This window comes from Eriocheir sinensis, chromosome 1 (assembly GCF_024679095.1).
Source record: "Eriocheir sinensis breed Jianghai 21 chromosome 1, ASM2467909v1, whole genome shotgun sequence".
NCBI lineage: Eukaryota > Metazoa > Arthropoda > Malacostraca > Decapoda > Varunidae > Eriocheir > Eriocheir sinensis.
The window spans coordinates 42,140,409-42,152,123 of record NC_066509.1 but is presented as its reverse complement, the minus strand read 5'-3'; the positions used below and the strand labels follow the sequence as shown (position 1 = coordinate 42,152,123).

At 41.7% G+C, this 11,715-nt stretch overlaps 1 long non-coding RNA gene across 1 annotated transcript; it reads left to right on the top strand.

Moving 5' to 3' along the window:
• The first annotated feature begins 4,817 nt into the window (after positions 1-4,817).
• Positions 4,818-8,216, top strand: LOC126998223 (uncharacterized). Its single transcript, XR_007752732.1, has 5 exons — positions 4,818-4,954; positions 5,227-5,416; positions 5,539-5,716; positions 6,215-6,465; positions 7,571-8,216. It is a non-coding gene; the product is annotated as an uncharacterized LOC126998223 (long non-coding RNA).
• Positions 8,217-11,715: the final 3,499 nt, after the last annotated feature.

Below are 11,715 nucleotides of genomic sequence, written 5' to 3'. Positions count from 1 at the left end.
ATTCAATTATTTATTTATTTATTTATAGAAAAGAAATGGGGACTATTCTTAGTAAGAGAAAAAGAGTGAAATGCAACTAAGGGGGGTTGAGATCGTTGCACATCTCATCCAAATAGACTTGCCATTACAGAAATTACAGTGGTTAAAATCCCCCAACACTCATAATTCCTTCAGGATTTGCATTTTCATATTTGTTAACACAATTTAGTAATAATTCACTTGCTATTGCCTCAGTGACATCAGTCAGGATGTATACAGTTATAATCGTCACATTATTAAATTCATGTGATAGGTAAAAAGGTCTACACGATATTACTAAATATTCCAGGTCGTCACAACAAAAGCGTTCCTTTATGTTAATCTAAGTACACCATCTCTCTTTCATGTACACCGCCACCCCTCCTCCTTTCTGTTTCACCACGTCCTTCCTGCCTCCCCTGACTATCGAGAAAACATAAATATTTGCTTTTTCATCAACATCCTTGTCTTGAAGCCAGGTTTCGGTTAATGCTATGAAGCTACTCTCTCGGTAGTCCCTTATATATTTACAATTTGCTGCTAGCTCATATATTTTATTTCGAATTGATTGTACATTACCGAAATTTACTGAAGGCAGTGGTGTCCTTATACCCCGCCTCCTCAATCTCGCCCGCACTCCACCTCTACACCTGGTTCTCTGTCCGGTGTTAGTGTGCTCAATCTTGCCCCAGCAAAAGTTCTAATTCCACCTCCACCTGGTTCTGTTTGGTGTTAGTGTGCTCCATCCTGCCCCAGCAAAGGTTCTAATTCCACCTCCACCTGGTTCTCTGTCTGGTGTTAGTGTGCTCCATCCTGCCCCAGCAATGGTGATAATTCCACCTCTCCACCTGGTTCTCTGTTTGGTGTTAGTGTGCTCCATCCTGCCCCAGCAATGGTGATAATTCCACCTCTCCACCTGGTTCTCTGTCTGGTGTTAGTGTGCTCCATCCTGCCCCAGCAATGGTGATAATTCCACCTCTCCACCTGGTTCTCTGTTTGGTGTTAGTGTGCTCCATCCTGCTTCTAATTCCACCTCCACCTGGTTCTCTGTTTGGTGTTAGTGTGCTCCATCCTGCTTCTAATTCCACCTCCACCTGGCTCTCTGACTGGTGTTAGTGTGCTCCATCCTGCTCCAGCAAAGGTTATAATTCCACCTCCACCTGGTTCTCAGTCTAGTGTTAGTGTGCTCCATCCTGCTCCAGCAAAGGTTATAATTCCACCTCCACCTGGTTCTCTGTTTGGTGTTAGTGTGCTCCATCCTGCTTCTAATTCCACCTCCACCTGGCTCTCTGACTGGTGTTAGTGTGCTCCATCCTGCCTTAGCAAAGGTTATAATTCCACCTCCACCTGGTTCTCTGTTTGGTGTTAGTGTGCTCCATCCTGCTCCAGCAAAGGTTATAATTCCACCTCTCCACCTGGTTCTCTGTTTGGTGTTAGTGTGCTCCATCCTGCTCCAGCAAAGGTTATAATTCCACCTCTCCACCTGGTTCTCTGTTTGGTGTTAGTGTGCTCCATCCTGCTCCAGCAAAGGTTATAATTCCACCTCCACCTGGTTCTCAGTCTAGTGTTAGTGTGCTCCATCCTGCTCCAGCAAAGGTTATAATTCCACCTCTCCACCTGGTTCTCTGTTTGGTGTTAGTGTGCTTCATCCTGCTCTGGCAAAGGTTCTAACTCCACCTCCACCTGGTTCTCTGTTTGGTGCTAGTGTGCTCCATCCTGCCCCGGCAAAAGTTATAATTCCACCTTTCCTCCTGGTTCTTTGTTTAGTGTTAGTGTGCTCCATCCTGCCCCAACAAAGGTTATAATTCCACCTCTCCGCCTGGTTCTCTGTCTGGTGTTATTTTGCTCCGTCCTGCCCCAGCAAAGGATCTAATCCTCAGAAGGCTCATGGACCTGATGGAGTGCCTCCTATTGTCCTTAAAAACTGTGCCTCCGTGCTGTCACCCTGCCTGGTCAAACTCTTTTGCCTCTGCCTGTCAGCATCTACCTTTCCTTCTTGCTGGAAGTGTGCCTTCATACAGCCTGTGCCTAATAAGGGTGACCGCTCCAATCCCTCAAACTACCGTCCTATAGCTTTACTTTCTTGTCTATCTAAAGCTTTTGAGTCAATCCTTAACCAGAAGATTCAAAAGCACCTTTCCACTTCTGACCTTCTATCTGATCGCCAGTATGGGTTCCGCAAGGGGCGTTCTACTGGTGATCTCCTAGCCTTCTTAACTGACTCTTGGTCATCCTCTCAGCCGTTTCGGTGAAACCTTTGCTATTGCACTAGACATATCAAATGCTTTTGATAGGGTCTGGCACAAATCTTTGCTTTCCAAACTACCCTCCTACGGTTTCTATCCTTCTCTCTGTTCCTTTATCTCCAGTTTCCTTTCTGACCATTCTATTTCTGTTGTGGTAGACGGTCACTGTTCTTCCCCTAAATCTATTAACAGTGGTGTTCCACAGGGTTATTTCCTATCTCCCACTCTTTTTCTGTTATTCATTGATGATCTTCTTTCCAGAACGAACTGTCCTATCCATTCCTACGCCGATGATTCCACTCTGCATTACTCATCTTTTTTTAATAGAAGACCCACCCTACAGGAACTTAACGACTCAAGGCTGGAGGCTGCAGAACGCTTAGTCTCAGACCTTACTATTATTTCCGATTGGGGCAAGAGGAACCTGGTGTCCTTCAATGCCTCAAAAACACAGTTTATCCACCTATCCACTCGACACAATCTTCCAAACAACTATCCGCTATTCTTTGACAACACCCAGCTATCACCTTCCTCAACACTAAACATCCTCGGTCTATCCTTAACTCAAAATCTCAACTGGAAACTTCATATCTCATCTCTTACTAAATCAGCTTCCTCGAGGCTGGGCGTTCTGTACCGTCTCCGCCAGTCCTTCTCCCCCGCACAGTTGCTGTCCATATACAGGGGCCTTGTCCGCCCTCGTATGGAGTATGCATCTCATGTGTGGGGGAGCTCCACTCACACAGCTCTTCTGGACAGAGTGGAGGCTAAGGCTCTTCGTCTCATCAGCTCTCCTCCTCATACTGATAATCTTCTACCTCTTAAATTCCGCCGCAATGTTGCCTCTCTTTCTATCTGCTATCGATATTTCCACGCTGACTGCTCTTCTGAACTTGCTAACTGCATGCCTCCCCCCCTCCCGCGGCCCCGCTGCACTCGACTTTCTACTCATGCTCATCCCTATACTGTCCATACCCCTTATGCAAGAGTTAACCAACATCTTCACTCTTTCATCCCTCACGCTGGTAAACTCTGGAACAATCTTCCTTCATCTGTATTTCCTCCTGCCTACGACTTGAACTCTTTCAAGAGGAGGGTATCAGGACATCTCTCCTTTCGTTTTTGACCTTGCTTTCGGCCACCTCTTTTGTTTCTTTTTTAGGAGCAGCGAGTAGCGGGCTTTTTTTTTAGTATTGTTTTCTTTTTGTGTGTGCCCTTGAGCTGCCTCCTTTGTTGTAAAAAAAAAAAAAAAATCTACCTCCTCATCAGCAGGTGGAGAGGTGGAATTATAACCTTTACCAGGGCAGGATGGAGCACACTAACACCAGACAGAGAACCAGGTGGAGAGGTGGAATTATAACCTTTGCTGGGGCAGGATGGAGCACACTAACACCAAACAAAGAACCACGAGGAGAGGTGGAATTACAACCTTTGCCGGAGCAGGATGGAGCACACTAACACCAAACAGAGAACCAGGTGGAGAGGTAGAATTATAACCTTTGCTGGAGCAGGATGGAGCACACTAACACCAAATGAAGAACCAGGTGGAGAGGTGGAATTAGAACCTTTGTTGGGGCAGGATGGAGCACACCAACACCAAACAGAGAACAAGGTGGAGGTGGAATTAGAACCTTTGCCGGGGCAGGATGGAGCACACTAACACCAAATAAAGAACCAGGTGGAGAGGTGGAATTAGAACCTTTGTTGGGGCAGGATGGAGCACACCAACACCAAACAGAGAACAAGGTGGAGGTGGAATTAGAACCTTAGCCGGGGCAGGATGGAGCACACTAACACCAAATAAAGAACCAGGTGGAGAGGTGGAATTAGAACCTTTGTTGGGGCAGGATGGAGCACACTAACTCCAGACAGAGAACTAGGCTTGGAAATGAAATCAGAGCATTAGCCTGAACAGGGAGGAGTATACTAACATGACAGGAGAGATAGAGCATCCTAGGAAAGGCCATTATACTGTAATGGACTGTTGATGGTTAACCCGTCCGCTGCGATTGTCAGGGATCTGTCCTTCTCTGGCAGCCTGGTGACATATACTCCCAGGTCTTTCTCTGCCTCTGTGGTGGATAGTGGAGTGTTTCCCATGTGGTATTGGTGTGCTGGATATCCCCTCCCAAGGTGCAGGACTTTACATTTTTCTTCTTTGTATTATAGCAGGTACTTTGTTTCACTCCTGTAGCTAGGTGAGGTCTTTTGGTAGGAAATTCAGTCAAGGGTTAAACATAGTAATGTAATGCCATTTTCTTGCATGGCATGTGCATTAGTACTGTGTGACCCTGATGTGAAATTTGTCATGTGTGAGAGGAATGAAAAGTTGTCATGTTTGGTTGTTGTTCAGCAGTGCAGTGATCAGGATCCTCCAGCAGACCAAGCACTGGGGTCCTGGAGTGTATTTTTTCTTTTTTACAATTCTTTGCCGAACTGAGGGGCATGCTCAACAGTTACTTAGCAAGATTGAATTAGTTTCCATTCTTTTCTCCAGTATACTCATGGACACATAAAGAGGTGAAGCTTGTGGTTATTGCAGCTTTTTTTTTCTTGTTTCCACAAACATTGTTTTCAACTTTCCTCTGCAGAGACTTCCAGCGCTGGGCCCGGCCGCTGCAAGCCTTGTTGGGTCAGTGTGTGGGAAGTCACCAAGGTGGAGTTTGAGGCGGTCGGCCTCAACCATGAGGGTGCGCTTGGAGTCATTGTCATGTTCCGTTGATAACCTCTTGATTGATTCATGCTGGTTGATGTCTCACTGTGATATTGCAGTAAATATTTAGTTGTATCATTTTACATCATTGTGCATGATCTGGATAACCCCAAAGTGTTCTTGAAGTGTACTGATTGAATGTTTTGACAAGAATATGAAAATTCACTCTTAGTTAGTAAGAAACTGTGTATGTGAGGTATTTGTTTCCATGTAATTATTTTTTTATTCTGATTATTTCCTCACTCTCAGGCTGTGTGAGCGGCAGGCTGGCCGTGAGCCTTCCAGGGAGTGCTGGGCAGCCTGGTGCCCCGGCTGAAGGCAAGCGGCCACCCTTAGACACCCAAAGACTGGCTGACACAAGATCTTGCGCTGGTACTGGTGGCTGCCGTGGTGCGGACACAGGCTCAGAGCGCCCAGGTGGACCAAGGCTCTGATGCTGGTGAGTGTTGCTGCCAACAGATTACTGATAAGTGAACAGGCAGGGAATAGAAACAAAACAGACATGACAGTTATAAGTGTGGCCAGTGTCGCCTCTTCTTATTTTTTATGAATGTTTCCAAGGTTGCCACCTGCCTGGGAGCAGACTCACAGAGGTCAGCGCAGGGCAGCAGGACAGCGCCCTCAGCAGTGACGAGGAGTCTCTCCATGAAAGCTGTCCCTCAAGGCACAGCAGCAGGCCACCGTCGTCCCTTGTTATCGGGAGCACCGAGAGTATTCCGAGGAACACTTCAATGTCCAGGTGAGAAGCCTTGAGCTTTTTTGGAAATTATCCTTGGGAAACCTTATGACATAAACCATCTTTAACCTGTCTGCTGCGATGGGCATGGATTTGGCTTCACTGGTACCATGGAAACATGTACTACCAGGTCTTTCTCTGCCTCTGTGGTGGACAGTAGAGTGTTTCCCATGTGGTACTGGTGTGCTGGATATCCCCTCCCAAGATGCAGGACTTTACATTTTTCTTCATTGAATTGTAACAACCACTTTTTGTTCCATTCCTGTAGCTTGGTAAGGTCTTCTGGTAGGAAATCCACAGTCAAGGGGTTAAAGATGCATATTTTGAATCAAAACTGTTATTGAAAATCCTCTTGCATTCTCAAAAAAGCAGAGTCAGCTCAGGATTTTCTCCAACAAAGTCTTTTGTAAGTTCCAGTCCTTGTAAGTGACAGCCGGTGAGAGGCAACACTTGGGCAGGAGGTGAAGCTTGGCCTGATGATGATGATGATGATTGTTGCAGGTGTGATGATGTCAAGCCACCACAAGCCAGGAGGGAAGTGGCTGCTGGGGCCAAGACAGCAGGTGAAGGAGAACCCATAAGCCTCAGCTTTTCACCCCTGGACGAAGGTGTTTCTTGGCGGACAAACTCAGGAGAGTCACCAGAAAAGACCTCGGTAGATGATGCAAGTTTTGCTCGCTGGAGACCACAAGAGCGTTCACCCGGGCCTCACAGTGTGGGTGAGGAGAGCAGCCTGGACCATCTCCCAAGAGGTATGTTTAACAGTGAGTCATGCACACAGGCAGGAAGCAGCACTACAGTCACCAGGAGACATTTTACGTAAAACTGGCTACAAAATACTGCTGCTGGCCAGAATGGAGATCAGGTTTAAGCAGGATCCCAGCAAGGTGCTCTCTTTACTTCTTTGTGTGATTTTGAAAACACTTCAGCAGCCGAGGGGAACGCTCAAGAGAAAGTGTCATTTCTATGCAAACCTTCCTGCAGAGGTGAGCTGAAAGGTGAAAATTGTAGTTACCACGACTCCTTGGAGAGACACCATTAGTAGTTTGTCTGTTGAGGAAAGGTTCACCAGTCATGCTGCTTGTACACGGGAGAAGACTTCAGTGTTGTCCTCCAGGCCTCTTTGCAATGGGTACTCTGGATCATGCAGCAGACCCAAGTGTCTTGCATGTGTGAGTGTGTGTGTGTGTGTGTGTAATTCACCTCTTGGTCTGCTGCGGGTCTCTCTTGAGACAGCCAGCCGTTCCCCTACAGAAGAGCACAGAGCTCGTAGTACCAATCTTTGGGTAGGACTGAGACCACTCACACACAACACACCGCGACAACGAGGTCACAACTCCTTGCCTGACGTCGCGTACCTACTCACACTGCTAGGTGAACAGGGGCTACACGTGAAAGAAGATAAATCCAACTTATCTTCACCCGGCCGGGGAATTGACCCCCGGTCCTTCTGGTTGTGAGCCAGACGCTCTACCCCTGAGCTACCGTGTGTGTGTGTGTGTGTGTGGGTGGATGTCTAGATCTGTGCAGGGGTCACAACACATAAAAAGTAAGGGTTGTATCTGGGAGAGTCTTGCATATGTGTGTGTGTGTGTCTGGCTGGTGACCGAGTACAATGCTTTACATCTTTCAGGGAAGGACACATGATCTCCCTTCCATCACACTTGCACATTCTGCCTGATTCTTCTCTTTCCTCCTCATGGCCTTCAACGTTTCCCAATAGAAAGTCTTCACAAGAAGCAAAGGTTCTAAAAATCACAGTAAATTATTAGAAATAACTTTTATTTTTACTTACAGAGCCAGATGTCCTTTTATGTACCTGAGAAGAGATGAATTATTATTATTATTTTTTTACAGCAAAGAAGACAATCATGAAAAAAAAGCCCACTAATCACTGCTCCTGAATAGAGGTCAAAGGAGTGGCCAAAAAGAGAGGTCAGTCTCGGGAGGAGAGGTGTCCAGATACCATCCTCTTGAAAGAGTTCAAGTCGTAAGCAGGAGGAAATACAGATGAATGAAGATTGTTCCAGAGTTTACCAGCGTGAGGATGAAAGGTGAAGATGCTGGTTAACTCTTGCATAAGTGGTTTGGACAGTATAGGGGTGAGCTTGATTAGAAAGTCGCGTGAGGCAAGGCCGCGGGAGGGGGGGAGGCATGCAGTTAGCATGTTCAGAAGAGCAGTCAGCGTGAAAATATCGATAGAAGATAGAAAGCGAGGCAATTTATTCACATGTGGCCATAGTAGTAGTAGAAGAAGCAGTTGAAGTGGCAGTAGTAGTAGCAGCAGTAGTAGTAGTAGTAGTAGTAGTAGTAGTAGTAGTAGTAGTAGTAGTAGTAGCAGCAGAAATAGCAGTAATGATTTAAGTAGTGGTACAGTGAAACCATTTTAGCGAGTCCGTTGAGGCGTTGGCTTCCTTGGGTCCTGTCCTCCCCTCCGCTCTGCCACACAGTCCCAACACCTGTCCCTTCCTCTCGTGTGCTAGCTACCGGCAACACATGAGAGGAAGATATAGGTGTTGGGACTGTGTGGCAGAGCAGAGGGGAGGAAAGGACCCTTGATGAACCAACGCCCCAATGGACTCGCTAAAATGGTTTCACTTTAATAGTAAGACAAGTTGATATTGCATGCATGTGGCATCTTCTCTCTCTCATACTCTCTCTCTCTCTCACAGGATTTTAAGTAAGTAAGTAAGTAAAGTTTATTGCCATAATATACACACATTGATATATACATATAAATATAATTATAATTCTGGCAACGAATCTAGCCTGTCAAGCCGAAGCTTCCCGACAGACTGTATATTTATTTCATTGCACTATTAATAATATTTCTAAAGGTTGCAGATAGCTCCAACCATAAAGCCAAATACAAATATACAATAAATAACAACATTAACTATAATACCAGATGAAGTTATAATAGTTATATCTAAAATGTTAACTATAATAACAACTACAACAGCATCAACAATAATAATAATAATAATAATAATAATAATAATAATAATAACAATAATAATAATAATAATAATAATAATAATAACAATAATAAAAATAATATGGACAATAGTACTATGCAATTCACTGATTAGATTTAATAATGTAAATTTGTGTTCATGTTTCAGGAATAAATTATAATTTTAACCGTGATTGTTTTGGATTGCAAATAAGTGTGTTTTTACTGACTTTTTAAATAGAGAGAAATTATTACTATTAAGGAGATTTTTTATTTCTACTGGCAAAGAATTCCAAACTTGAGGTCCTGAGCATAAAATACTATTTCTGAAAAGAACTGTCCTGAACTGTGGAGAGATAAGGTTTATATTGTTCCTGCGCGTATTATGCAATGTATTAATAACTTGAAATGGATGAGTTCCATGCATCAGTGCGAGGTTTTTATAAATAAATAATAATAGAAAATAACAATGAATGTTTTTAAAATTAAGAAATCTATGTGTGGAAAATACGTTATGTGTGGAATCAAACTTGTTCATATAAAACATACACCTAAATATCTTATTTTGAGAAACCTGAAGATTTTTAAGAAAGGAAGGCCACGTACACGCCCACATAGATACACAATAAATGAGATGCGGGTAACAAAGTGTATAATAAATACTGATAAGTGCTTCTTGTGTAAGGCTATTTCTTATTCGATACAGTATGCCACATATCCTAGATAGTTTATTTGCAACATAATTAATTTGGTATTTCCAATTGATATTTTGATCTATGAAAACGCCCAAAAACTTAGTATAAGAAACTCGTTCAAGTACTTTTCCTTCAAGTGTTATAGGTGGCATGTTAGTAGTGACTGATCGGTTTTGAAAGATAATGTATTTTGTTTTAGTGATATTTAACCTTAACTTATTATGTTTAAGCCACATATTAATTGAATTGAACTCATTATTAATGTTTATATGCAAACTATTTATATTTTTATCATCTAATAGTAAATTAGTGTCGTCAGCATAAATGGTATACTTAAATTTATTACTAGCAATGACAATATCATTAATATAGATGAGAAAAAGTATAGGTCCTAGGATAGATCCTTGCGGAACACCCTTGTTGATAGGCTTGAAAGAAGAATATTTAGAATTACAGTAAACAGCTTGAAATCGATTTGTTAAATAATTTTTGAATAATTCTAAAGGAACTCCCCGAATCCCAAAATTACTAAGTTTACTTAAAAGAATTTTATGACATAGCGAATCAAAAGCCTTAGAAAGATCTAAAAAAATTCCAACTAAATAATGTTTCTTTTCCAGATATTTATACACATTATTGGTAAACTGAAATATGGCCGACTCAGTAGAGCGCCCTGGTCTAAATCCATGCTGACAGTTCGAAAATAAATTATTTTTCTCAATGAAATTTACAAGACGAGTGCATATCACTTTTTCAAAGACTTTACTGAACACAGGAAGAACTGATATAGGTCTGTAGTTATTGACATCATCTCTATTATCTGACTTAAATAATGGAATAATTTTAGCTTTCTTAAGTTCGTCCGGAAAAACTCCTTTCTTTAATGTGAGGTTAACTATGTGTGTTAATGGCAAGGAAATTATGCTGGCAGTTTGTCTTACGACCAAGGGAGAAATTTCATCAAAACCAGATGATGTACCTTTTAATGTATTAAGAAAGTTTTCAATTTCTATCTGTGTAGCTGGTGATAAGTATACCGAGTAATTAGGTGAGTTGTGTAAATATGTCATATATTCATCCCTACTATATCATGATCTAGCCCCCAGCCTTCAAAAATGGTCATTAAATGTTTCAGAAATGTCAGTACAATGTGGCTTTAATTCAATAACTGTATGTTTAGCACCTGTGCATCTACCAAGAATAGTATTAATGGATCTCCAGTGTTGTTTTGGATTACCTTGGCTATTAAGTAACTGCTCTTGGTTATACTTCTTCTTGGCTAATTTTAAAAGTGACGTTAATTTATTTCTATATATTCTATAAGACTCCTTAAACGTTAAAGGCCATTTATGAGCTAGTTTTTCAAGTCGATGTTTTTCTCTAATACTATTCTTAAGAGCTAGAGTAATGTGTGGACTACGTTCCTTTTAAAACTAAATTTAATTTTCTTTCCGGAAAACACTTATCAAAACATGTTTTAAATTTACTGTAAAATAAGTTGTAGGCCTCATTAGCACATATACAATTTAATGTGTCACTCCAATTAGTTTGTGAGAGACTATTACTAAATTTTTCAAGGGAGTCCTGATTAAATATTATTTTAGTTACGTAAGTGGGAGAAGGATGACGATATTTATCACATTTAAATACAGAGATTACTGGGTAGTGGTCACTGATATCTGTCTTTAATATATAATTGGCAGTATTACTTTCAATCTGAGATGACCAAACATGATCAATTAACGTGGATGAAGTTGAAGTTACTCGAGTAGGCAAGGTAGTTAGAGGAAATAAAGAATAGCTGTACATTATATTAATTAAATCCTGCACATTGTCATTATTACATTGTAACAAATCTATGTTTAAGTCTCCAAACACAAAAACCTCCTTGTAATTTTTATCTTTAATTAGGGATAAGATTTCATTAAGTGAATTGTGAAAATTATTTATACTGCTTTGAGGTGGTCTGTAAATACAAAGAAATAAATAGGTATTAGCATTACATATTGCTTCGATTCCCAAACATTCCATAAAAGGTTCCAATTTAGAAAATTCATTGATCACAGAAGATTTGTACTTACTAGAGATATAAATGGCCACTCCCCCACCAAACCTGTTTCTGTTATTAGTGAACATTTCATATTCCGGTAGTCTGTACAGTGGAGAAATATCTACATCTAAGCGGGTTTCTGTTAATCCCATGACATCAAATTTAGTTTGGCACGAAAGGACAGTGTCTACAAAGTATTGGAAATTGATGAGATGGATCTAATATTCAGTGTTAATAAATATAATTCACTATTATTAGTAGAAAAAGGAAAGCTATCCAGATAAATATATTCAGATTTAGA